General features: G+C 36.9%; 1 long non-coding RNA gene and 1 other non-coding gene across 5 annotated transcripts in view; one reads left to right on the top strand and one right to left on the bottom strand.

The window, feature by feature from the left end:
* The window catches only part of LOC116632254, a 430,473-nt gene that overhangs the window by 142,998 nt on the left and 262,710 nt on the right, over positions 1–24,765 (top strand). The window lies entirely within an intron of this gene.
* On the bottom strand, positions 18,430–18,534 carry LOC116632495. Its single transcript, XR_004299434.1, has one exon. It is a non-coding gene; the product is annotated as a U6 spliceosomal RNA (small nuclear RNA).

The raw sequence follows: 24,765 nt of genomic DNA, 5'->3' as shown, positions 1-24,765 counted from the left end.
TCAGCACTCTCTGAATCAGATTTGAATTAGTGACCTAGTTTGTAAAACCCCCTGTTCCATGTTCATCAAGCATATCATTGTATTTAAATTTCTACTACATTTAAAGGTAAAACAAATCATATTTTCATTTTAAAGGATTGTTTAAATCTTTATGATGGCATGCATATTTCAATAATTTAAGAATAAATGGAAGAAAAAGTCTTAAAAGTAAAGTGCTTTAAGACATCTGAATTTGAGATGTAAACATTTTGTCACCTACTTATATGTGTGTGTGTGTGTGTGTGTGTGTGTGTGTGTAAACTTGATCTCTTCAAAGCTGTGTTAGAGATGAGATAGGATAGGAAGGCATACAAGCATCTGTTTTGCATTGACAAATTTCAACAGGCATTTTATGTGAGGGTGAAATAATTTGGCCCATTAAAAAAAATTGATATGTTTCTATCCTGAAAAAAGCCTGCAATATTTCCATATCTGGACTTGCCAAAAATGCCCATATTTACCACCTTCTCAACATAAATCAAACTCATATATTCTGTGCACAAGCACCCATGCACAGAAAGATTCTGAAAGAGAAAATTCTTGGAAGACACAGAACAAAGAAAGAGAAGAGGAGTCCTTTAACCGTAGAGCTGTAATTTATTAAGTGTCTTTAGAATTCATGTAAGGGACCTCTCTCTTTTTGTTCTTCTCTTGTAGGTCTCTAAGTCCACTGATGACAGGAAAATCTTCAGTGGTTCCAGAGACAAGCTGCTGGAAATCCTGCACATTTATCTTCTAGAAGGAAGTGAGCTGATTAGGATAGTGGTCCCTTCAGAAAGAACCTCCCCCCCAAAACTTTAAAGGACTCCAAATTAAGCCATGTCCATTTCTGGGACCCTAAAGTGGCTCATGAAAGTCAAGGACTACTTGCTTAATGTTAGGTGATTTCAAAAGCCTTAATATTCTAAGGGGAGAGTGAGGATGGGGAAGGTGATGGTGAATAAATTGGAGAACCTACCAAATAACAGGGTGTCTCTTTATTCCAAGCATCATTTTCTATCTCACATTGTGTCTTTCAATTAAAAAAAGGAAAACATGTCTTCTTTAAAAACATATTTTTTCTCTATTAATATTCAGTACTTAATATATGAGTACAGATCCATCATTCATTAGATCTAGGTAGATCACAAGCTAATTTACAAATTCAAAAGCGTAAGTCAGATCAACTCCATTGCTCAAGGCCATGTATTTGCAAGCTAAGAGTATGCACTGAACATTTCCAGTCCTTGGACTGGTGTACTGGGCAATGCTGCTTTTTTGTAAGAATTTGTTCATATGTTGGATTTAACACAGTTTTGCTTATCAGTTGAAAACCCTTAACCTATACCCACTCATGTAATATAAAGTATAAAATTAAGTCAATGATCTAGAAAATTCAGGGCCAAGTAGTTTAAATCATCTGGATCTTCCCAAAGATTTTGATTTCTTTTTAACCTGAAAAAATAGGTAATTACTCAATAGCCTTAGCTCTAAAATATATCTGACAGGTTATTTTTATTTGTTTGGTTTTCGGAAATCATATCCATGCTTTCTACCCTCTGTAGTTTTTAGCAAAATGAATCAAAGCCACTCTGTACCCAAAGATAACACCAGTGTTGTCTTTTTTTTTCTTTTTAAACATTGCAGGGCTTTACCTCAAGTGCTATGCAGTAAATTTACAGGGAAAGAGAAATTTTATTAAATTATAACTGAGAGGAGCTGATTTTTTTATATAGCAAACAAAAAATTCCTTCATTAAAGGCTATAAAACCCATATTATTTACCAGAGAGACCTTTCCTGCCTCCCAGGTAAACACTTACAGTGTGTAGACTTGTGTAAATACATATTTAGGAGTGGCTAAATATGGTGAAGTATTTTTAAAGGCGTATTTACAAAGCTGAATACATATATTGGCATTTTGGTATGTGTAAGTTGTGTTTGTTGCTCTGCTGTCTATTCAAAATTCTAGCAGGACTCTGGTAGATACATCTTGGATATAGGGACTGAATTTCAAAACATTCATCTTTAATCAAAATTACTAAGGACAGGTCCTTAAATCATTTCAAAAGGGTGAAAATTTTCAACTAATGGAGTTCAGGTCTTTCTTGCCAGTTTGACATGAGGAAAACTGTTTCAGAAATGCAGGCATCACTCGCAGAAGCAAATCTCCCTTTCTGAACATCTTTGTGCATAAAATAACTATCATTTCACATTCAGCTCGGAATATTACCAAATACTTAAAGATAGAATCCATATGATGGATGGGTCAACCATGAAATTTTAGTTAAGGGGAAAAATGTCATTTAGATGTATTAAAAATACTTTAAACCCATTATTTTTAAAATACTTTAAAAACATGAAAACGTAAGTGATAAAATCTGCTTGTTGCTGACTCAATAGCAGGAAGCTTCCTATGATAATGTAGTAAAACTCCATCTCAAGGATTCCCGATGTCCATGTTCATTCTTTGCTTCTTGGGAAACATGTTGTCTCTGAGGAAAAGAATGTGATGGCAACAGAGGTTGTAGACACATGAAAGGGCACTACCTCTGCTTCTGCTGTCTGCAGCAACTCAGAATGAGTGAAGATCCCATTTGTGTAAAAAGCCTTTTTTAAGATAGACAGGTTGAGAGTCTAAATAACTCTAGGCTTGGGCTATCTCAGGAGCCTTTGGTTAAGGAGTCTAAACAATGCTTCTATTTCATTTCTAATGCAGCACACAGCTATTTCTAAATGCTCTCAATATCCTGCGATGGAATAATTGAAAATCTTATTATGGTAAACCGTATGGGGACAAAGATTATTCAATCAGTGAAATGATTTCTCCAATAAAACTTGCACTGGGCTGAGTTTTTTAACTTTACAAAAATACACATCATATGTACATATTTTTCCCAAGGTACCAACACCACAGATTTTGGTTAAAACTGCTGGGTTCTAAAATTTTAAATTTAGGAAGAAAGAAAGGAAAGAAAGAAAGAAAGAAAAAAAAGAAAGAAAAAGAAAATTTATTTTAAAATATTATGACAGTGCTATACGGCTTCTGGAATGTAGAAGCTTCTAATATATGTGCTGACACAATTTTAGCTTTAACTGTGAATGGGTGCACTATACATATTACTCATATGCCAGTATTTTAGATTTGGAAAACAAACTTTTCTGGCAAAAGACAATCTTTGTTTCAGAATTTAAAAAAATACACGAGCAGGCACCAACACCTTTGTATTACAATTTTTATTAGTTTTATCCCATCCTTAATGTTATTCTGTGGCTAAGTATCTCATTTCCATGTAAACTTCCATTAGGAACACAAATTGCTGACACCACATCTACTGACAGAAATGCCACAACATAAATTACGCCAAGAAAGTGCTGCTTTGGGTGGGGGGCATGGCAGGGGGAACTAAGCTAGATAAAAAGCCACTGTGCTCCTTGCCCAGCCTGCAGCCCTGTCCCGCTGACCACTGATAAAATTTATCACAGGGCCACATATGGGAAGGCAGCTTAAAGAAGAGACGTCTGTGGTAAAACATGTAACAGCAAAACAGCTAATGGAGCATTATTACTTTATTGGAAAGCAATATCTCTGGATGCTTCACTTCTCTAGCTTTAGCAAGTGTATGAATTGTTCTTCTATATGCAGAAGAGCTGATATGAAAAAAAAAATGGTTATTAGAACACTGAATGATGGCATGAGGCCTTTCCAGGGCTCACTAGTTCACCACTCTGCCCAGTATACTTAACCAGCAAAGGGGTAATGGAGTTCCAACAAGGTTAAAAACCAATCTGAATCTTCATTCCTTTTTTTTTTTTTTAAAGATTTTATTTATTTATTTGAGAGAGAGAGAGAGAGAGAGAGCACACGCAGGGGGAGGGGCAGAGGGAGAAGCAGACTCCCTGCTCAGTGGGGAGCCGGATATGGGGCTCAATTCTGGAGTCTGGGATCATGACCTGAACCAAGGCAGATGCTTAACCAACTGAGCCACCCAGGCGCCCCTGAATCTTCATTCTTAAAGGAATGCTGATCTATAATGCCAATGGTCTCTTTGTAAAGAAGCAGTCTTGTAAATTCCTGGCTAATGGTCATTGTCATAATTCAGTCCTGGTGTTAGTAGGATGTAGAAATACCCAAATTCTAGTAAAAAGAGTCTCATTTACCAAGATATTTAAAAACTGTCATTGGATGGGCTATTCTTTTGGGGTTTAAAAGAATAACATTGGCATGCAGTGTCACAATTGGATGGCTAGAATGGTTACAGAGCAAAATGAGTAGGTGGTGTGGTGCTTTAAATGCCAGTGAAGTCGGCATTTCAAAGACGTGAAGGAGACCAATTGTATCATTTGCTGCTGGAATGAGGGAGAGTGACATCACCAAGATGGCAGCATTGATGGTCTTTGACTGCGCGCCTCCTCACAAGAAGAACAGGTAACAACTATTTATGAACAAGGCACCACTGAAAGAATCCTAGAAGTTGGGGATGAGGCTGAAGCACCCCCTGCACCACAGAGACCCAGATGCACTGCATTAGAAAGGGAAGAGAAGCGGCTACCCAGTGGCGGCAGTGCTCCGCCTGCAGGTGGGTGCGGCACCATGCTGAGAGGTCTCACCTGAGCCTCCAGTAGGAAAACGATTAGCATAGCATTTTGTTCTTATCATATTTGTTACCCGTAAGCAATCTCTTAAAACATATGTAATTGGACATGCAAGGAGCCACTGTATTTTGCCCCTTCTACACAACATGCATCTCCACCTCTGAGCTTTGACCATTCCTACATGTTCTTTGAAGAAGTGAGGGATTTTGGATAGACAGCCTTCAATTAATGTAGTAGAAGCTGCATTGCTACCTAATGGGGCCATGCTATGCTAAATCTGGTAATAACTGCAAAGCACATTGGTAAGAGAGCAAAGTTTCCATCTTTTACTGTCAACCTCAAGCAGGGATCCTCACATCAGTCTTTTTTCCTTTTTGTCAATTGTTAATGCCGCGTTTATATAACCCCTTTAGGTAGCTGCTTATGTATCTAGCCTCTACAGTTTCTTGGGCTAATATTTCATGTTTACTACCTGCAGTTTTAAAGCAGTACTTTATTTTTAATTTTTCCTAAATACATCTCATTCAAGCTGTAAGAGAAATTATTTTAATATCTAAATCACCAGGATTTGGTGACTAATAATAGCTACTGTTTATTGAATGCCTAATACATGCTAGGCACTGTTTAGGAGCTTTCTCTGTATTAACTCATTTAGTCCTCAAAAAACTCTAAGAAAATTATTATTATTTTCTTCATCTTATGAAAATGGAATTTGAGGTTTAGAGAAGTTGGTACTTTATTCCAGTTCACATAGCTGGTAGACTGATTCACTGGAATATGGTGTTTCGGGTGTTATGTGTAGATGATGGATTTTTTCAAGATTACAAACTTATTGACAGCATAAAACAGACTATTTTACTTTGTCTTTCATGGGTGTAGTAAATAGCATATAGTATTATGCATAAGAGTGTGTGGAGGTATGGGCTATTTGTTGCCTTTTACTGTTAACAGAGGGACATCCAGAAAGTCCCTTAACCTCTTTGGACCTCAGGTGCCTCAAATATGAAAAATAATCCTTTAGAAGTATGAAGACAGAGGGATGGATCATTTGGTCTTTATAGATTCTTTCTGGGTTTTAAGATGCTTCTGACAAAATGACAAGGAATAATAGTCATATCTGTCAGGATACAGAGCCAAGCCACCCTAAATCTACCTGTCTCTGACATTGGTCTTGCTACTGTAGTCAACAATATAATGTAGCTGGTTGAAAAAACAGGTGCTTTATATAAATTGACCAAGTAAGCTAGAAGAAAAGGGAAATAGGTAATGAACTTACGAAGAACACCCATTATGATGGCTTTAACATCAGCTGATTCTGTAGTCTTAGTCAATGTGCTCACCAAGTGTCTTCAAGAGTCTCTGCTTAGAAAATGGAAGAAGAAATTGATGATGGAATATTTACCTTCTGTGAGCCAAAATGGATTATTAGTTGTCTTTAATGAGTGAGGAATGTAGACTTCAGGGTACCTGATTTCTAGCTGCATATATCATTTCTGGGGGAAAAAAAAAAGAGACTTCATGCCAACTTTTATTGCAAAAACTAAAGCTAATTTAGGATATTGAAGAAAGGTTCTGATATATAAGATTGATGGTTATTACTGAGAAAGCAAAAAGGAGATTGCTCCTTCACTAACATAAGAGGGAGATGAAACTAGGAGGCAAGAAAGCTAGATAGCAATTCCTCATTTATCAAGACTAACATGGAAACTCGTTTTCTCCAATTCTCCTGTTTATTGTGTTCTTTTATACTCCTTGGTAGCTTGGCCTGAGACCCAGGACTTCAGTATTTTTTATTTTTTTTATTTTTAAAAAATATTTTATTTATTTGACAGAGAGAGACACAGCGAGAGAGGGAACACAAGCAGGGGAGTGGGAGAGGGAGAAGCAGGCTTCCCACCAAGCAGGGAGCCCAATGCCAGGCTCGATCCCAGGACTCTGGGATCATGACCTGAGCCGAAGGCAGACGCCTAACGACTGAGCCACCCAGGCGCCCCAGGACTTCAGTATTCTTTATCAGCCAGAAGAGAAAGGGAATTGGGAATAGGATGGAAACAAGTATGTTCAGTGAGGATTCCTGATTCTAGAATGAAAATGGTGTGGGAGGTCATGTTTATCTGGTCTTAGTAATAACCCTTGGAATAAAGGAAGGGCAGTGCAAGTGGATTTTCTGTGTTGTGGGTAGTGAGAGTTCATATAAGGCAGGTATCTACTGGGTCATTATGTTTGAATCTAATGGTAATTGTCTGAATCAAAGGATTTATGTACAGATCCCACTGGATCACATAATCGCAGTGACAATTATGGATATTTTACATTTAAGAGGGGACAGGTTAGGACAAATAGGATGGAGGAGAGAAGTGGTTAAAAATAAAGAAGAGAGTACAAAAAACACTTAGTAGTAGAAAAATAAAAAGAAAGAGATCATGAAGGTGTTTCCTAGTTATTCTGTTAGCACTTTTCTATTACTTCCTGGCTTTCTTTCTTTCTTTCTTTAGACCAAATCTTGTGAGTATCCCAGTTACACTACATTCTGGAAATAGAAAGCAAGAAAGCCTCCTTTTCTCCCAGCCTCCCTCCCACACTTGTAATATTCTGTGAATTTGACCCATTTATCACCTGGAAGGTATGGTTTCTTATTGGGAAACTTACAGGATCTTAGGTAAGCAAACCACAGTCAGCACAGGGGAGCCCTCACATCATCAGTCTCACTCTTTCTTTAATTTAGGAAAGATAACCTTTGAAAATCAGGTGTCTAATGCTAAAATAAGGCCTGTGGCCAAGCACAGGGCTACAACTCCTAGGTGTCTCTTGTCAGTGGAGGAGGGCACTGTAACCTCTTTCTGAGGTGACAGGATAGACTTCATGTTTAGTAGAACAGTGAGGTTTGGAGGAGTGCCTCAGGAATCTCAGGGTTGTCCTAGGGACAATGTAACCTCATTTTGACATGGCCAATGTAACATATTAGAATATTGGAAACAAACTCATTTTGTTCCAAAATTTTGGCTCATCTAAGTATTATTATGCCTTTTGCGGTTAAAAACAAATCATTGTCTTTCCCAATTTCATGTTAGTTGTGTTCAGCATCCCTTCAATTCTTCGTATGGTAGGGGGACAATAGAATGTCTTTGGCTAGTCAACCTGGCAATAAAGTTCATGGGACTGTCACTGGGAAATTCAATTATGGAAAATAGGCAGTTTTGGCCAAAGAAAAATCTTGAGGCCAACTGTACACACTATTGGTTTTCTTTTCTGGATATAATTTTTTTTTTTTAAATGAAGAGACAGAAAACAGACTACCAAATTGAATATTGTAATTGAGTGATGGTTTCCTAAACTTTCCAAAAACTGCTGGCCTATCATAATTTTAATAATTTTACTTATCTTTTTTCACTTTTTTTAAAGCTCCAGAGATCACTCTGTTTCTAAATCTGGTTTAAAAAGAGATTTTCTAATTATAATTATACTCTCAGTCATACCATGTTAAAACTTACTTATACTAGAGTAGTAAATCCTGCAAATAGCAAATACTTTAATGTGGTTTCTCATCCAACAATGGTTTATAATAAGATACTAGCAGATGATGAATGTGGCTATGCAATATTCCTCAAATATTTGGAAATGAAAAGAAAATTATGGAGGAATTTCTTCTCTTTGACACGAATCAGTGGTATTTCACCCATACTAAGAAATTTCAATTTTGTGACAATTTATCATTTAACTAATTTCCTATGGTGGCGCAAATTGACCAAATGGATCCTGGCTTCCTAAAGATGTTTCTGGAAGGACAGCACTCTAAACAGACAATGCATACACGCAATGGGTACTTCATAAAGATGTACTAACAATTAAAACTCATTGTTCAACATTCTAGTTATTTTGGTGGATTCATTGGGAGAACTTTGTTGGAATGATTCTTAGAGTAGCTCCAGGCAGGGTTACACTTGTTTTAGGTTTAAGGAGCAACAATAGTGTACTGTTTTCAAAACTCATGGAGAAGGTACATTGGAAAAAAAAATTTTCATATTGTTATCGCTGCCATTTGAACACATTGGATTTTTAAAAGCATTTCTCCACAAGCCATTTGTTATCTCGAGAGTCAGTCTGCAATTTGGGTAGTATTCACCACATAGCTTGAACCTGATTAGCAGAGACAATCTGCCCAAAGAAAACTATCTTTGAAATCAGTGATATTGCTAGAAAGAGTTATCTGCACTCCTAATCTATATTCCTTCACCTCCCACTCAAGTCCTCAACCAATTTCAATTTCTGGCTCTACCACTTACTAGTTGTGTAACCTTGGAAAAATTGTCTCTTTGTGTCTCCATTTTCTCATCTTGATAAAAGCATATTAACAGTACCTATCAGATGATGTTGTTATGATAATTGAATGAGTGTGTGTAAAGACATACATATGTGTATATGTATGTCTATACACACACATGTATTTTTATATATGCTAATAGTCTATCTTCTTTGTCACCAATCTCTACAAGAATAGATGCCTCTTAAATCCTTGCCTTGCTTGACTTCTTTCTCTCTCTCTCTCTCTCTTTTTTTTTTGTCTTGCTTGACTTCTCAACCATATTGGACACTGTTGAGCACTCCCTCTTTCTCTTCCCACTCTTCTCATTTCCATCAAGTTTTCTCTGCAATCTCTTCTACAGTCCTTTTTGAGTACTCCTTTTCTTTTCATTCCCTAAATGTTAGGCTTTGTCAAGGCTCAGACTTTGTCACTTAGCTCTTCTTATTCTATCCATTTCCCTTGGCCAGTCTTACTTGGTTTTAGGATTTGAATTCTTACAGAACCTATAATCTGATTAATGCCAAATTTCTGTTTCTAGCCTAGACCTCAGTACTGAGCATCAGACTTCTGTATCCACCTGCCTACTAGGCATCCCCTATGAACTTCATAGTGAACATGTTGAAAATTCAACCTGTCATCTTCCCTGTCTCACATCCCCCCCACACACCCTCCAACCCATTAAATGGTACCATCCTTTACCCAGCTGCTCATTAAATCTGAAGGTTATGTTTGTTTCTTTCATTCCTCCCCCTGCTCACCACATATGAGGCCTTATATATTTTTATCTTAAATATTTCCTTAATCTTACTTTATCTCAACTCTCTGTCCTCTAATTTGCCTCTTGCTTGACCTACTACAACACTGTTACAATTGGTCTCCCTACCTCTAGTCTTGTCTTCAACTCTCTACATAGAATATAGCAGATGATTCTACAGAACAAACCTAATTATGTTCTTCTTCAGCTTGAAAATACTCAGTTTCCTTGACATGCTGTATAAGGCCATGTGTGAACTGGCCTTTGCTTATCTCTCCAATTTTCACACCTCCATAGAATCCATGCCTTCCTACCTCTGGCATTTTGTACATGCTGTTTCTCCTGCCTGAAACACTTCCCTAATTTCCCCACCCTTCTCTGTCTCAGTTGATTATTATACTTTAGGTCTTAGCTTAGATTTTATTTCTTCTAGGAAGCAAAATATTGATTCCTCCAAATAATTTCTCTTGACATTTCTCATAACCCCTTTACTTTTTTTTTATTATAACATGTATTATGTTGTTTTCCAATTGTCTGTTTACCTCTCTGTCCCTATTGGATTTAAACTCCAACAGGGCAAGGATCATGTCCATATTTTTCTTTCTTTTTCTTTTTTAAAGACTTATTTATTTACTTGAGTGAGAGTGAGAACAGAAGTGAGGGGCAGAGGGAGAGTGAGAAAGAGTCCCAATTAGACTCCGCCCCAAGCTCGGAGCCTGATGTGGGGCTTGATCCCATGACCCTGAGATCACAACCAGAGCTGAAACCAAGAGTCGGACGATTAATGGACTGTGCTACCCAGGCGCCCCTCATGTCCATATTTTTCAAGGTTATATTCTTAACATGTAGCTTAATGTTGGTCATTTAGAATGTAAAGGATAAAAATATATGTGCCTGTATAATAAGTTGTGACTTTCAAACAAGAATAGTGAGAAATGTGTCAAAGCTCATCATTTGCTTTTTTTTTAAAAAAAAGAGAAAATAGAGAATTTCATTAGAACATCAGTACAAATAAACAAAGAGTAAACTAGGAGTAAGATTTTAAGGCACAGAATTTTGTGACCTTGGGGTGAGCCCCATTTGATGCCATTACAACATAATATAATCTGGTGTCAGTCTCAGCACAAATCTCTAGGCATTAGGAAGCAATCCAAGGCTTGTCTGGCCATAGTCATACATGTTGTATTTTTTTCAGCCAATTTATTTTAGTAAGCATAGGTCTAAAGCTTTCACATTATATTTTGAGGGGAGAATTTTTCTCAGTTCTCTGTGACTTTTTTTATATTAATTTTTTGCATTGTGTGTCCTAATTTTTTTCAGCCTGTGTTTTAAAATGATTATTCATCCTTTTTCCTACTACTTCACAAGGTGAAAGCTCATTTATTTGATAAACTCCCAATTCCATAATCTTTTGTTTTCATTTAGACCAAGAGTTCTCAGATGACATAGCTTTGAATTTGTAGTAGTAGTATTCTGTTTGATTGGTTTATTATTTTAGTTGGTCTTATTCTCAGAACCCTCCCCCCATTTTTAACTACCAACAAATATAGAACAGCATCTTCACTCCAGCATTTTAAAAGATACTTAATTCAGAGACTCCGTTACTGAGCTATTTATCTTCTCCTTCTATTGAACTAAGTTATTAAAGAAGACACACTATTTTTAACATATTAAATATTTTCAAGAGAACTACTTAAAAAAAGGTTACAAACTAAATTTTTCCCCACTTGTACAGATGGTTTCACCCTCAAACCTTTTCATTTACTTTTTTTTTAACCTTTTCATTTACTTTCAAAGACTTTTTTTTTTTTTTTTAAAGATTTTATTTATTTATTTGAGAGAGAGAGAATGAGAGAGACAGCACATGAGAGGGGGGAGGGTCAGAGGGAGAAGCAGACTCCCCGCCGAGCAGGGAGCCCGATGCGGGACTTGATCCCGGGACTCCAGGATCATGACCTGAGCCGAAGGCAGTCGCTTAACCAACTGAGCCACCCAGGCGCCCTTTCAAAGACTTTTTTTGTTGGTCAGGTTTTTCACCTAAAAATTTTAATGGAAAATAAAGGATTTGGTCAGTTCTGCTGGACATATTCCATAATTTAAGAAGAAAATTTAAGGTTGTGAACATAAATCTTATATATAATCCCTGATACATATACACATATATGTATATATATACACACATGCTCTGTATTTACTATTCATTATTTGAGAGAGAGAGTGAGCGCACAAGGCGGCGAAGAGCAGAAGCAGGGGAAGAAGCAGACTCCCCACTGAGCAGGGAGTCCAACCTGGGGCTCAATCCCAGGATCCTGGGATCATGACCTGAGCCAAAGGCAGACGCTTAACCATCTGAATCACCCAGGCGCCCCTGTACTTACTATTCTCATCTATACTATACTTATGGTATGTAGTATACATACATAATTAATCTTTATACTGTATATATGATACAAACTATAAATAGTATAAGTGTACATATATGTAGCATAGTAGCCCAGATTTATAAATACTTACTGATGAATCAGTATTCTTAATTAAACAGTGTAGTTCCTTTAGGAAAATTGGCAATAAAATAGTATCTGCTAAAGAATATTAATTATAATTTATATTATGTTTTAGAGAACACCAAGCTGCTAAGTTCAGTACAGTAAAGAAAACAGAATTTTCAGTTTAATATATATTAAAATTTCCTTCCAGTAAAGGAAAACATACAAAGGAAAAGATGTTGAATTGTAAGCCTCCATCTCTATCTTCTATCATGCTGCCCAAATAGTGTTCTTAAGTCACAGGGTATTATTTGACATTTCTTGGATATATCATATAATTTTGTAGCTCAATAGCTTTGTAAATGAGGGTTTTGTTACCTGATGAACTCCTACTCATACCCCAAGATTTTCCTTCAATGTCCTTTAACCTGTGAAGTGATACCTTTGGTTCCCATGATTCTTTGCACATACCTGTATTATTTTCTTACCACATTGTGTCACTTTTCTAGCTTGCTTTTCTGTCCTTCTCACTAGGGCCAATGTACTGTTAGGCATTATAGGCAGAGAACCTGGGTAAAAATGTCTGGGGCTCTGGAAAAAAACATATATTGGCTATAAGTTATGAAAAATTAATGACTATTAAAATGCCCATAAAAATAATCTCAAGCAAATGCAACACAACTCATATGTAGTTATGCGATTATATGAAATGTGAGAGGTGAGTGCATTTTAATGTTTTATATGAGGTTAGGTGGATTTAGAAGACTCTGAATGATTAGACCCTGAGAAGGTCTTAAGTTGGCTCTGTTGGCCCCACTTACATCTGGGGAGAAAGAATTGTGTTTTATTCACTTTTATGATTCCAAAGGCCAGTGACAGTGACTGGTATATGGCATATACCTAAATACTGGTGACGAAATTCCTGAAAATTATAAGCAGTCTCTAAGTATTACCTGGTTGAATAAAAGTCTATATTAAATGAATATTGCCCAAGAGGCAGTATATCATAGTGATTAAGAGCATGGCATTGAAGTTCCCCGAACCTAGATTTGAATTGTGGTTCTGTCGCTTATAGGAGGAGTGACTTAGGGTGAGTCCTATATCTCTCTAAACATAAATTCTCTCCTGCATCAGGGAGGAGTAATAGTAGTAACTATCTCGTTGGATTTTCACAAGGATTAAATGAGATAATATATATTGAACACTTAGCATGGTGCACAGCATCAGAAAAAGTTTTAATAAAAACTGAGTTATTACTATAAGCTAAGCAAAAGTAGCCTCCATCAAGATATATCATATAATTTTGTATGATAGACTGCATCTATCATATTTAAATCTTTAAATAGCTTTCACTCTTGTTAGCTAAATTTCAGTAGAGTAGACATAAAAGAGGTCACAATGAACAATTTTCTCTAAATTCTCAATTCTTACAAGCAACAGATTGTAAAAAATGCTGGAAAAAGTCAGATTTTGAGGCTCTATGTAAATTAAAAAAAGGGATGGTGATAAAAGCTTTCTTATTCTCAAGATAACATGCATGAAAACAATTTGTGATTCAGGATAGCAATACGGGTATGTCTTTAAGCCAACTAACTCTTTGCGACACATTGTCCTTGCTTTCTAAAGTAGGCCTCATCTCACTTTTAATGTGTGAAAGGAGAGATTATTCAACACAGTGGTAGACACATTTTTGTTCTCAAGAACACTGCGATATCATTAATCTTCTGGCATGCCTGCAAAGGCGGGTTATGTGAATGCTAGTCTTTTGCAAGGCTATAAATAAAGTTTAAAGAGAGAAAGAGACAGAAAGAAAAGATGTTTTCCTGAAGCTTCTATTGCCACAGTACGGACCACATTAAGGGTGCAATAACTTACCAGTAATAACACTTTTAAAATCCTCTTTATGGGTTTTCACATCTGTCTAGAAAAATCCAGCCTAAAAATAGAATCTGATCTTGTAACACAGCTTTCTCAAATTGGGCTATCCTAAACACTCTTTTCATTGAATAGTCACATATGACTATTTTAGAGCCATATTTCTGGGAATAGCAATGCTTTATCATGTATATCACATGCTTAGCACTCCAGAAGATACGTTCATGTATTAGGGTGTGTGTGTGTGTGAAGTGGTTCCTCATGGATGGAAAAGGTTCAGTAAAAATAATTTTTTTTCCTTTTTTGCTTTTGAAATGTAAAGCAAAGAAAAAGTATCCCTCATTTTTTATGTTAGGAATTTCATTCTATTTTTGGTCTAATAGACCCAAATTTCATCATTATCCATGTTTAAAGGTTGAGTCACATTTGTTTTTATTTGAAAGTACTCTCAGGAATAATGCTTGCATGCTAAATGCTGTTAGAGCATGCTTATGGATTATTATTACACATAATATGGACTTAATTTTCCCATCAAATTGGAATAATCGGTAGCAGTTTTTGGTTCTAGCAGAAACCATCTTTCTCATAGTCCTTCAGTGGCAAAACTCCTGCTGACTTCATGAGAAGATCAGGTACAAAGCAAATAACATGCCACAGATTGTTTTTTAGAACTGTTTTTAGTTCTAACCCATAGATACAAAAAACAAAAAAACAATGATTAAAAAAAAAACAACCCAACTGGCTTGTACTCTAGTTATGTCTTACCCTACACCCTTGGAGGATTTTTTCATAATGGTTTGGAATTTGGGACCTCCAAATAGTTTGTATGTGACAAACCAAAGACACTACAATTAAAACCTTTTTGCTATTCAGTTTGCAGGATATATGTGTTGCTAATTAAGAACCAACATCTTTGGCAGTTTTTCAGGTTGAGTAAACCTTTAGATTTGGGACAGTCAGTGGGCATTGCACTCTCATAGCCGGGCTTCTCATAGCTTTTTGCGATGCCCTCTGAATTTTAGAGGCCTCATCTGGGGGCTTGTGATGAGAGTCACTTCTCTACTGATCTCTGCATGTGGCTCCTCTCTCAAACAGCCCACATCTGGGGAGCTCATTACATTCTGTAACAGATTAGTATGGAACAGGCAGTTTGAATTGTTCATCCAAGAAGTACACAAGTGGAGTTTCTATGCCATTTACTGAAAGAGCTAGAAAACAGACCTGGATTTTTTTTTTTGAGACAGAAAGTAGAATCTTTAGGAGCCAGCATGGCCTTTGGAAATCTAGTCTTGACCATCATGAAGACAATGATGTCGGTCAACTATCTTTAATAGGGTTTCAAAACTCACTGCAAATGTGGATTTAGGGAGTATATAATATACCTAATTTGCAGAAGAAAATGAGAAGAAAAGGAAAAGGGAATAGTAATGAACATTTGTGAAGTTTTGATTATACATGATTAAATGCACAATTATTTCATTTATTACTTAAAATATTTTCATGAAGTATACGTTACTTTCCTTCTTGGCTGGTAAGGAAAACACTATTGAGACAGGTTAGGTAACTGGTCTATGTCCTCACAATTACTAAGCAGTAGAGATAGGATTTGAATCCAAATTGTTCCAGTTCTAAAGTTCACATTTTTTACTCAACAAGGATCAACAGGATTGGCCCAGGATCAAACGGTGAATGCTGCAGATTTCATTTGCTGTGTCCCTCCCTTCCCTTTCAATAAACTTCCCTCCGTTTTGGCAGCTCCTATTCCTACTCCTAGCTGCTATCTCATTCTCATAGGTTTTGTTTCGCCCATATCCTTTTCCAGTCCCAACATAAATGTTAACTGAAAATGATACTAGCTAATTACACTTCTTTAATAGGTTTCTGCATTTTGGTAAAAACTGAATACACTAAAATGCCTTTAAGACAATAAAGAATGTACTTCAGATACCATGACTGTTGGAGAATGTTGGGGGACATACATGGGCTAAAGGACTATCTTCTCAGAAGGTGGCTTGAAGCCTGGGGAAACTCAGTGTTTCCCTCTTAAATATTTTCATACACATAAAATCAGTCTAAAATGAACTCCAAGAGCAGATGTGAAGGCAAAAGAAGTTATACTGTAGCTTAAGGGGAGAAATGTGCTCAGGATGGAGCAGAATAACTCCTTTGCTTGGTCATCAGGGTGTTCCATGAGATTCTGAACTGATTACATAAATCTTTCATTCTCCTCCCTCATTTCCACTTTATTGCATTCCATGGAAAGACAGAGTGACAAGACAAGGCCTCGGAACAATTACCTAGGATTACTTTTTTTCTCACTATCCTTGAATAGAGCTGCTTCCTACTTAAGAAGCTGGGATCTGTTGGCCCACAATAGGATAGTTACAGGTCAGCTTGAGGTGACATCTTCCTTGCTGGTGATGATTCAGAGCTCTTTCTTTTAAAACTAATATTTGCAGATATGGAATGTTAGGGAAGGGAATCTTAATGTAAACCTGGTTAGTTTTCAAGTGTGTGGAGAAAAAAATGTCAAGAAGGAATAAAATAATTTTTGAAAACATTCATAGAACAGAGCAGAAAAAATTATTGTCCATATTCTCACTACTTTAACATACCAATTGGTATACTTCATAAACTTTCAAGCACTTTTTTCCCCATGAATATTTATTAACATAGTTGTAATCATAATTCATATTTTAAAAGTTTGCTTTCTTTCTCCTAATATTATGACATAGTCATTTTCTATACTACTAAGCATTCTTCATTAGTTAGGCTGATTTTTTTTTTTTTTTTTGCAGAGAGGATGGGGCTCTCCATTTTTGAATGGCATAGGTGATACTCTGTTGTACATCTAAATGGATGAATTACCTCCTTGTAGGCATTGCATAAATGCTAATATAGTCCAGCTACAGATTTTAAATGTTACTTAGTTGTATAGATGCTGCATTGTAGCTCTCAGGGGATTGTTAACATCATCACATTTTTAAGTGTATCATAATCCTGCCATTTAATTATATTTAAAAAGTGGTTTGACCAACATTAGTGTCCAGGAAGAACAAATACAATTGTCATAGAACAAGTAAATAATCATTGAGTTTAGATACTTTTTGAATGTTGTTTAGATTCCTGCTGTACATATTGTCTGAGAATTTCTTTTATACTAAAGAATGTCATTGGGCTCTCTGCAGCTGTTGTGGCCTGGCTTTACCCCATTAGAGGCGATCTGTGGGAAGAGAAGGAGACAAATTGTGACACTGTCCCTTATCAAAGGACCACACAGTTGTTCGCCACTTTGACTCCATGATGGATAGTTATCTTGAGGTTTGACGGATGTAAGGCTGAAAGTTTAGAGGGAAACACTGCAGAAGCCCAGTAGCTCCTTGCTGTTGACACTTAACCTGATAACGTGGGGTTAATCAATCTTCTCTATTGTTTTTAGCTTCAGTTTTCTTTTCTTCAAGCTTCATTTTTTCCCACCTCATCAGACTGGTCTGCCAAAAAAAAAAAAAAAAAAAAAAGTCTAGATGGAGAAAAGACAAAAGTAACTCTTTTCCACATTATGATTTCATCAAACAACCTTCTGTTGTCCTCAGTGCATGTATTGGAGGCAGAAAAACACATACTCATTTTATGTACATAATGTGCATATATATTTTTTTCAAAGTTTTAACTTGAATGTTTGGAGAAAGAAATTAGATCTTGGTGATCAAAAGGTGAATAATAATCTTTATCTTGAAGAAAGACTTTGTCCTTAAAGTCTTTTGCTTTTTGAGAACACATTACTAATGATTGATCATTCTACTTTCCAGGGGTGCCTGGCTGGCTCAGTCTGGGGAGCTTGCAACTCTTGATCTTGGGCTTGTAGGTTCAAGCCCCACATTAGGTGTAGAGATTACTTAAAAATAAAATCTTAAAAAAAAAGAATAGAAAAAATACTTTCTATGTTTCTCAATATTTCCCTTAGTTTAGGGATAAGCAACTATTAGATTTTCCATTGAAATAATTACTTGTTTCAGTATCTAAATATGGTGAATTTTTACTTGATTGCAAGAGGCTGATAAATTGTTAAAAGACCTGCTGGTTCTGCCATGCCTGAATTCCTCAAGCAAAGAATAGAGGGGAAAAGTCCCTGTGATTTTCATGATATTGTATTATCCCAATTAATGCATGGGGTGAAAGAAAGTCAGAATTCTTTTTTCAGCTTTATTGAGATGTAACTCACACACAATAAAATCACCAACTGTAAGACTGCAGTGTGATGAGTTTTGACAAATGAATACAGTCATGTTACCACTACTACAATCATGATACAGAACATTTTTGTTACCACCCAAAAGTTCCACTGTGTTCCTTTGTAGTCAGTATCTTTGCCACATCCCCTAGTCCCTGGCAATCACTGACATACACAGATCCTTTCACAAATGTACATGTCCTCTGTGCAGGGGCCACACTGATCTTCTCTAGATTGTTCCTACTGCAGTATGTGTGCTGCCGAAGTGAGCACTAGCCAGTTTCAAAAGTAAGTTATGACTACATATTAGTTTGTAACCTTTTTACAGGATGCATTTATTAAATCTCTTAAGACTTTATTTCTAATAGTCAATTAGAACTACACCGTCAGCCCCTTTGGAAAAGAAAAGTCAGCAACTCCCCAGTGTTGTACCATGCTTGGCATAACACTATGCTCGAGATCCTGTCCTAGTATCATGTCTAACTCATACCTCTTTTGGAAGCACTGAGGTGTCTTTTTTTTGTTGTTTTTTTGTTTTTTTAATTTTATTTTATTATGTTAGTCAACATACAATACATCATTAGTTTTTGATGTAGTGATCCATGATTCATTGTTTTCATATAACACCCAGTGCTCCATGCAATACGTGCCCTCCTTAATACCCATCACCGGGCTAACCCATCCCCCCATCCCCCGCCCCTCTGAAACCCTCAGTTTGTTTCTCAGAGTCCATAGTCTCTCATGGTTTGTCTCTCCCTCCGATTCCCCCCCCTTCATTTTTCCCTTCCTTCTCTTAATGTCCTCCATGATATTCCTTATGTTCCACAAATAAGTGAAACCATATGATAATTGACTTTCTCTGCTTGACTTATTTCACTTAGCATAATCTCCTCCAGTCCCATCCATGTTGATGTAAAAGTTGAGTATCCATCCTTTCTGATGGCTGAGTAATATTCCATTCCATATATGGACCACATCTTTATCCATTCATCTGTGGAAGGGCATCTTGGCTCTTTCCACAGTTTGCTATTGCAGACATTGCTGCTATGAACATTGGGGTGCATATGGCCCTTCTTTTCACTACATCTGTGTCTTTGGGGTAAATACCCAGTAGTGCAATTGCTGGGTCATAGGGTAGCTCTATTTTTAATTTTTTGAGGCACCTCCACATTGTTTTCCGAAGTGGCTGTACCAACTTGCATTCCCACCAACAGTGTAAAAGTGTTCCCCTTTCTCCATAACCTCTCCAACATTTGTTGTTTCTTGCCTTGTCCATTTTTGCTGTTCTAACTGGTGTAAGGTGGTATCTCAATGTAGTTTTTGATTTGAATTTTCCTGATGGCTAATGATGATGAACATTTTTTCATGTGTCTGTTAGCCATTTGTATGTCTTCTTTGAAGAAGTGTCTGTTCATGTCTTCTGCCCATTTTTTGACTTGATTATTTGTTTTTTGGGTGTTGAGTTTGAGAAGTTCTTTATAGCTCTTGGATACCAGCCCTTTATCTGTAGTGTCATTTGCAAATATCTTCTCCCATTCTGTGGGTTGCCTCTTTGTTTTGTTGACTGTTTCCTTTGCTGTGCAGAAGCTTTTTATCTTGATGAAGTCCCAAAAGTTCATTTTTGCTTTTGTTTCACTAGCCTTTGGAGATGTATCTTGAAAAAAGTTGCTGTGGCCGATGTCAAAGAGGTTACTGACTATGTTCTCCTCTAGGATTTTGATGGATTCCTGTCTCACATTGAGGTCTTTCATCCATTTTGATTTTATCTTTGTGTATGGTGTTAGAGAACGGTGGAGTTTCATTCTTCTGTTTATAGCTGTCCAATTTTCCCAGCACCATTTATTGAAGAGACTGTCTTTTTTCCATTGCCTATTTTTTCCTGCTTTGTTGAAGATTATTTGACCATAGAGTTGAGGGTCCATATCTGGGCTCTCTGTTCTGTTCCATTGGTCTGTATGTCTGTTTTTGTGCCAGTACCATGCTGTCTTGGTGATCACTGCTTTGTAATATAGCTTGAAATCAGGCAACATGGTGCCCTCAGCTTTGTTTTTCTTTTTCAACATTTTCTTGGTGATTCAGGGTCTTTTTTGATTCCATAAAAATTTTAGGATTGTTTGTTCCAGCACTTTGAAAAATGATATTGGAATTTGAAGCACTGGGGTGTTAATTGATAATTTTTTTTTTTAGTCATCTAGTATTTTGTTACCTTAAGAATACTTCTGTTGCTGAGCTTTTGAAACACAAAGCTGATTTTACTCTATGCCTCAGTTAACCACTTTGTTATATTAAAACAATAAAGTCCTAAGTCTCTAACAGTTGCTGAAATATATTTTTAAGTGTGGAAGAGAAAAGCAAGGCAATTTAATTTACTCTTCTGGTTTGGCAAATGACTAAAAAGAAGGAAACTGTAAGTGCTTGAAAATTGCTGTATATACCCTTGGCTGTCATGTTTTTCCCATTATAAGTGAAGAGATATTGGGTGTAAGAACATTGTTCATTGTATACAAATAGACAGCATTCTTACTGTTGGGCGCTATCATACACATACAGTGTGTGGATAATTTTTGCCATAATGGATATGCCATTTCAATTATTAGATTGAAGGTTTTTTTAAACCTAAAAATAGGTGAGCATAAATGAAGTTAGAATATATGTATGTGCTCAAAAAAGTTGGAAATGAGTGAGATCTGCTATAAATATTATGTTGTCCTCATATCTTAAAGTCTGATGTTATCATTTGTTATTCATAGTCATTTGCATTTGGTTGTTTTAGAGAGGTTTTCTACCAAGATAATACAAAAATATTAATATATCAATATTAAAATACTAATAAAACATGGATATGTTACAATATGGACTTCAGAACAAATAAAAAAATGCATTACACACGTCTCAAACTATTTGGTTAAAGATGTGGAGCACCTGTAGAATGGAAGCAATTATTTTTGAAGAAAATTTGTTAACTTCTATACATTTTTTATTTTACCTCTGCCTATTTAGCTCTCTTTACAAGGTTATGTCTTCCGAAGAACCCTTAGAAAACGACATTTTCTCCTTGGCAAGCACAAATAGAAGATGTCAGTTAAACAAGATTGAGAACCTATCTTACCTTTCCTGGAGTTACATGGAAAAGGGGTGAAATTTAATTTACATTGCTCTTTGTTTACATATTCTAAAAAAGCTTGCTCTCTGAACCTCAAATCTCTAAATTCAAGGTTCCTAGTGATTTGAGACTAATAAGCTCAAAGTGTTTGTGAACCCCAGAGAAAGCCTACTCCTATTATTTTCCCATTAAAAAAGAGCCCCAAGGGATATAGTTTTATGCAGATAAATGTTGGGTAAATATCTGATCTTCTGGGCATATTTGAGCCCACATTATGAATCATGCACAGTTCTGTCAACCCTGGTTAGGGACCAAAGTATTCAGTTTTTCATCTTTATGCCTGTCTTTTCCAGAGTCTCTTTGTCTTCGCTTTAAGCGCATCTAAACTCAGTGGCACATGTTGTAATCAAGCTCAGTGTTGTAAAGGAATGAAAAAGCTGGACAGTTGAACGTAACTGCTAATATTTCATGCAACACTTGCCCTTTATCATAGCGCTCGGCCGCCCAGATCAGCACGATGGGTGTGAGCCGTGTCTGCTCTGCCGTGCTGTCTGTCCTTAACCCAGGGGTTGTGCCTGTGGTTTGCTGCTGCCACATGGCTGGCGTCGTTATTTCCTAACCCAGAGCCCTTTCTTATTTCCCTCTTAGCTCCTGAAACCTTCCCTCCTGCATGTTTCCTCTCCTTTTACTCTGACTCTCTAACAGCTGAACTACATAAATGCCAAGTAGCAACATGAATTCCTAAACAGAAGCTGCCATAAAACAACGCTGCTCCAACCAAGAAACACACATGTAGAGGCCCATGACTGACAGGGCTCAAAAGGCAGGTTTTAGTAAATGACAAGTGTGAAGTTCTTATTGTTGCTGTAGTCGGTGGAAGCTCATATTTACACAAAAAAATTCATTCACATTTCAGAACAATTCAGTGTAACTGGCAGCTTGGGAAAGAAAAGACTTAAAATCTCTTAAAGATGAAGAAGACAGGAGTAGTACAGAATCCAAAGCATTCTCTCACTTTGGAATATGTTAGCATCTTTTGATTGGGTTTAAAACTAGGATTTTGGAAAAGCAGCAGGAAAAGTTGAAATTATAAATTATTTTTGTTAGGAAAAAGAGAGAATAAGAATGAAAAGAAGAGCTGTTCATCTTTTATTTATTCTAAGCATAATTCCATTCAGTGTTAATTAAGTAAAAGTCTAAGGAAGTACGTTATCCTTTTGTATATACTCATTGTCATTACTACAGAAAGATCTGTGGTTATCTAGAAATACAGGAAGGAAATATCATGTGATGTAAATCCTTTGTTTGTGATCAGTGTTATAATAATTGCTAATAAAATGCCATGAAATATATAATTTGAACACTGCTTTTCAGCAGTTAGAATAATGTTATAAGGTGTCTTAAGAAAGGACAGGACATTATTCTCTATGTATCCTGTAATAAATCAAGGGTAGAAATATTCTGGCTTCTGCTCTATTTTCTTCCACTACTGGTTAAGAAACCACTCAACTAACAAAAAAACTTAATAAGCTGGAAGGAATCTCAGAAAGTACCAAATCCAAACCTTTCATTTTATAGTTGAGAAAATAAGCTCAAAGAGAATAAATACCTATTCCTTTAGTGTGACACGCTCACTAATTTTCCATCAAATTACTTTCTTCTTCATCTCATGCAGTTGGGTATGGCCTTTTGACTAAGTTCTACTTGATAAAATGTGATGTGCTTTACGACCAGACTAGGCCCATCAGAATTCCCTGCTGGATTCTCCAGGCTCCTTACCTTCTACTGACCCAGAGCAAAGGAAGGACTCAGAGGCCCCGTGATGTAGTATAGCTTCAAGAGAAGGAAGCCTAGATCTCTGGGTCCACGTGGGGAAGGCAGCTGCCCTTTAAGGCTGTTCTATGAGTGATTAGTCAACTTACTTCTTAGGCCAATGGAGTTTTGAAGTATACCTAATAAATTAATTGGTGTTAGTTTAACAACAAAATACATACTTAGCAGAGCCAGCTTTTCTTTTTTAGTCAAGGAAATTAAATCAGAGACTTAAAAGTGCTGTCGCGGTCAGAGAAGGAATACTGCTAGTGGCCTAATCATCAACCTTGTCTTGGAATGACAAGTTTCAGTCTTCATCCCTGTCTATTAGCACCACGTCTTCAAGTATTCCTTTTTTTCACGTCTCAATATTATAACATTATACTGGACTGTTCATCGTTTGAACTTTGATTATAACAAGGACCTCTTAACTAGTCTCTGGGTCCTTAGTATACCTGTCTTCTAATTCTTAACAGGAACTGAGATAAGAATAATCCTGCTCAGAAAACCTCTCTTGCTTCTTAATTGTCTGAAGCTGAGGTAAGGAATTGGGGGCCTTGGGATGCATATAACCTTTAGACAGCTTTTGCTTAGCTGATGAGATGTGCCTTTTTTTAAAACTTTGTTCTCAGTACTTTAAAATTGAAATAGCAAAAAACTCAGATTTCTGGCTTTTCTTGATAAATAAATGGTCTAGCGGAGTGGGTCCCATTCTCACATGGAAGCCATCAGCTGGAGTTAGGCATGCACTTATTTTATTTTTTTTTAAGATTATATTTATTAAAGAGAGAGAACAAGCAGGGCAGAGGGAGAAGGCAGACTCCTGGCTGAGCAGGGAGCCGGATGTGGGGCCGATCCCAGGACCCCGGGACCACGACCTTAACTAACAAAGGCAGAGGCATAACTGACTGAGCCACGCAGGTGCCCCAGGCATACACTTTAGAGTTTCCCTTCCCTCATCCCCACCTGTATTAGTCAGGATTCTCCAGAGAAACAGAACTAATAGGGTGTGTGGGTGTGTATGTATATGTATGTATATATACATCCTACTGGTTCTGTTTCTCACTGTGTGTGTGTGTGTGTGTGTGTGTATAAAGAGATTTATTATAAGGAACTGGCTCACACAATTAGGGAGGCTGATAAGTCCTAAGATCTGTAGTCAGCAAGCTGAAGACCCAGGAAAGCTGATATTTCAGTTTGAATCCTAATGCAGGAAAAACCCAATGACCCAGTTCCAAGGCAGTCATGCCTCAGGAGTTCTGGTACTCAGCCTTTTTGGCCCATTCAGGCCTTCATCTGATTGGATGAAGCTCACTCACATTAGGAAGGACAATCTGCTTTACTCAGTCTGTCGATTCACATGTTAATCTCTTTCAGTAACACCCTCACAAACACACGCAGAATAATGTTTGACCAAATATCTGGGCACCCTGTGGCCCACTCAGGTTGACACAGAATTCAACTTCACACCTTGCCATGACTTATCCCGACTACTTGGCTTACTTCTGTTACCTGCTGCACCTCTGTAGGCATTTAGGTGTGAGAATGGAATATAAATTCCATAAAGACAGGGCTTTTTTTCCACTGCT

Source organism: Phoca vitulina, unplaced genomic scaffold (assembly GCF_004348235.1).
Source record: "Phoca vitulina isolate PV1807 unplaced genomic scaffold, GSC_HSeal_1.0 scaffold6, whole genome shotgun sequence".
Lineage (NCBI taxonomy): Eukaryota > Metazoa > Chordata > Mammalia > Carnivora > Phocidae > Phoca > Phoca vitulina.
The sequence above is the reverse complement of the archived record's forward strand: the minus strand, read 5'-3'. Positions and strand labels throughout refer to the sequence as shown.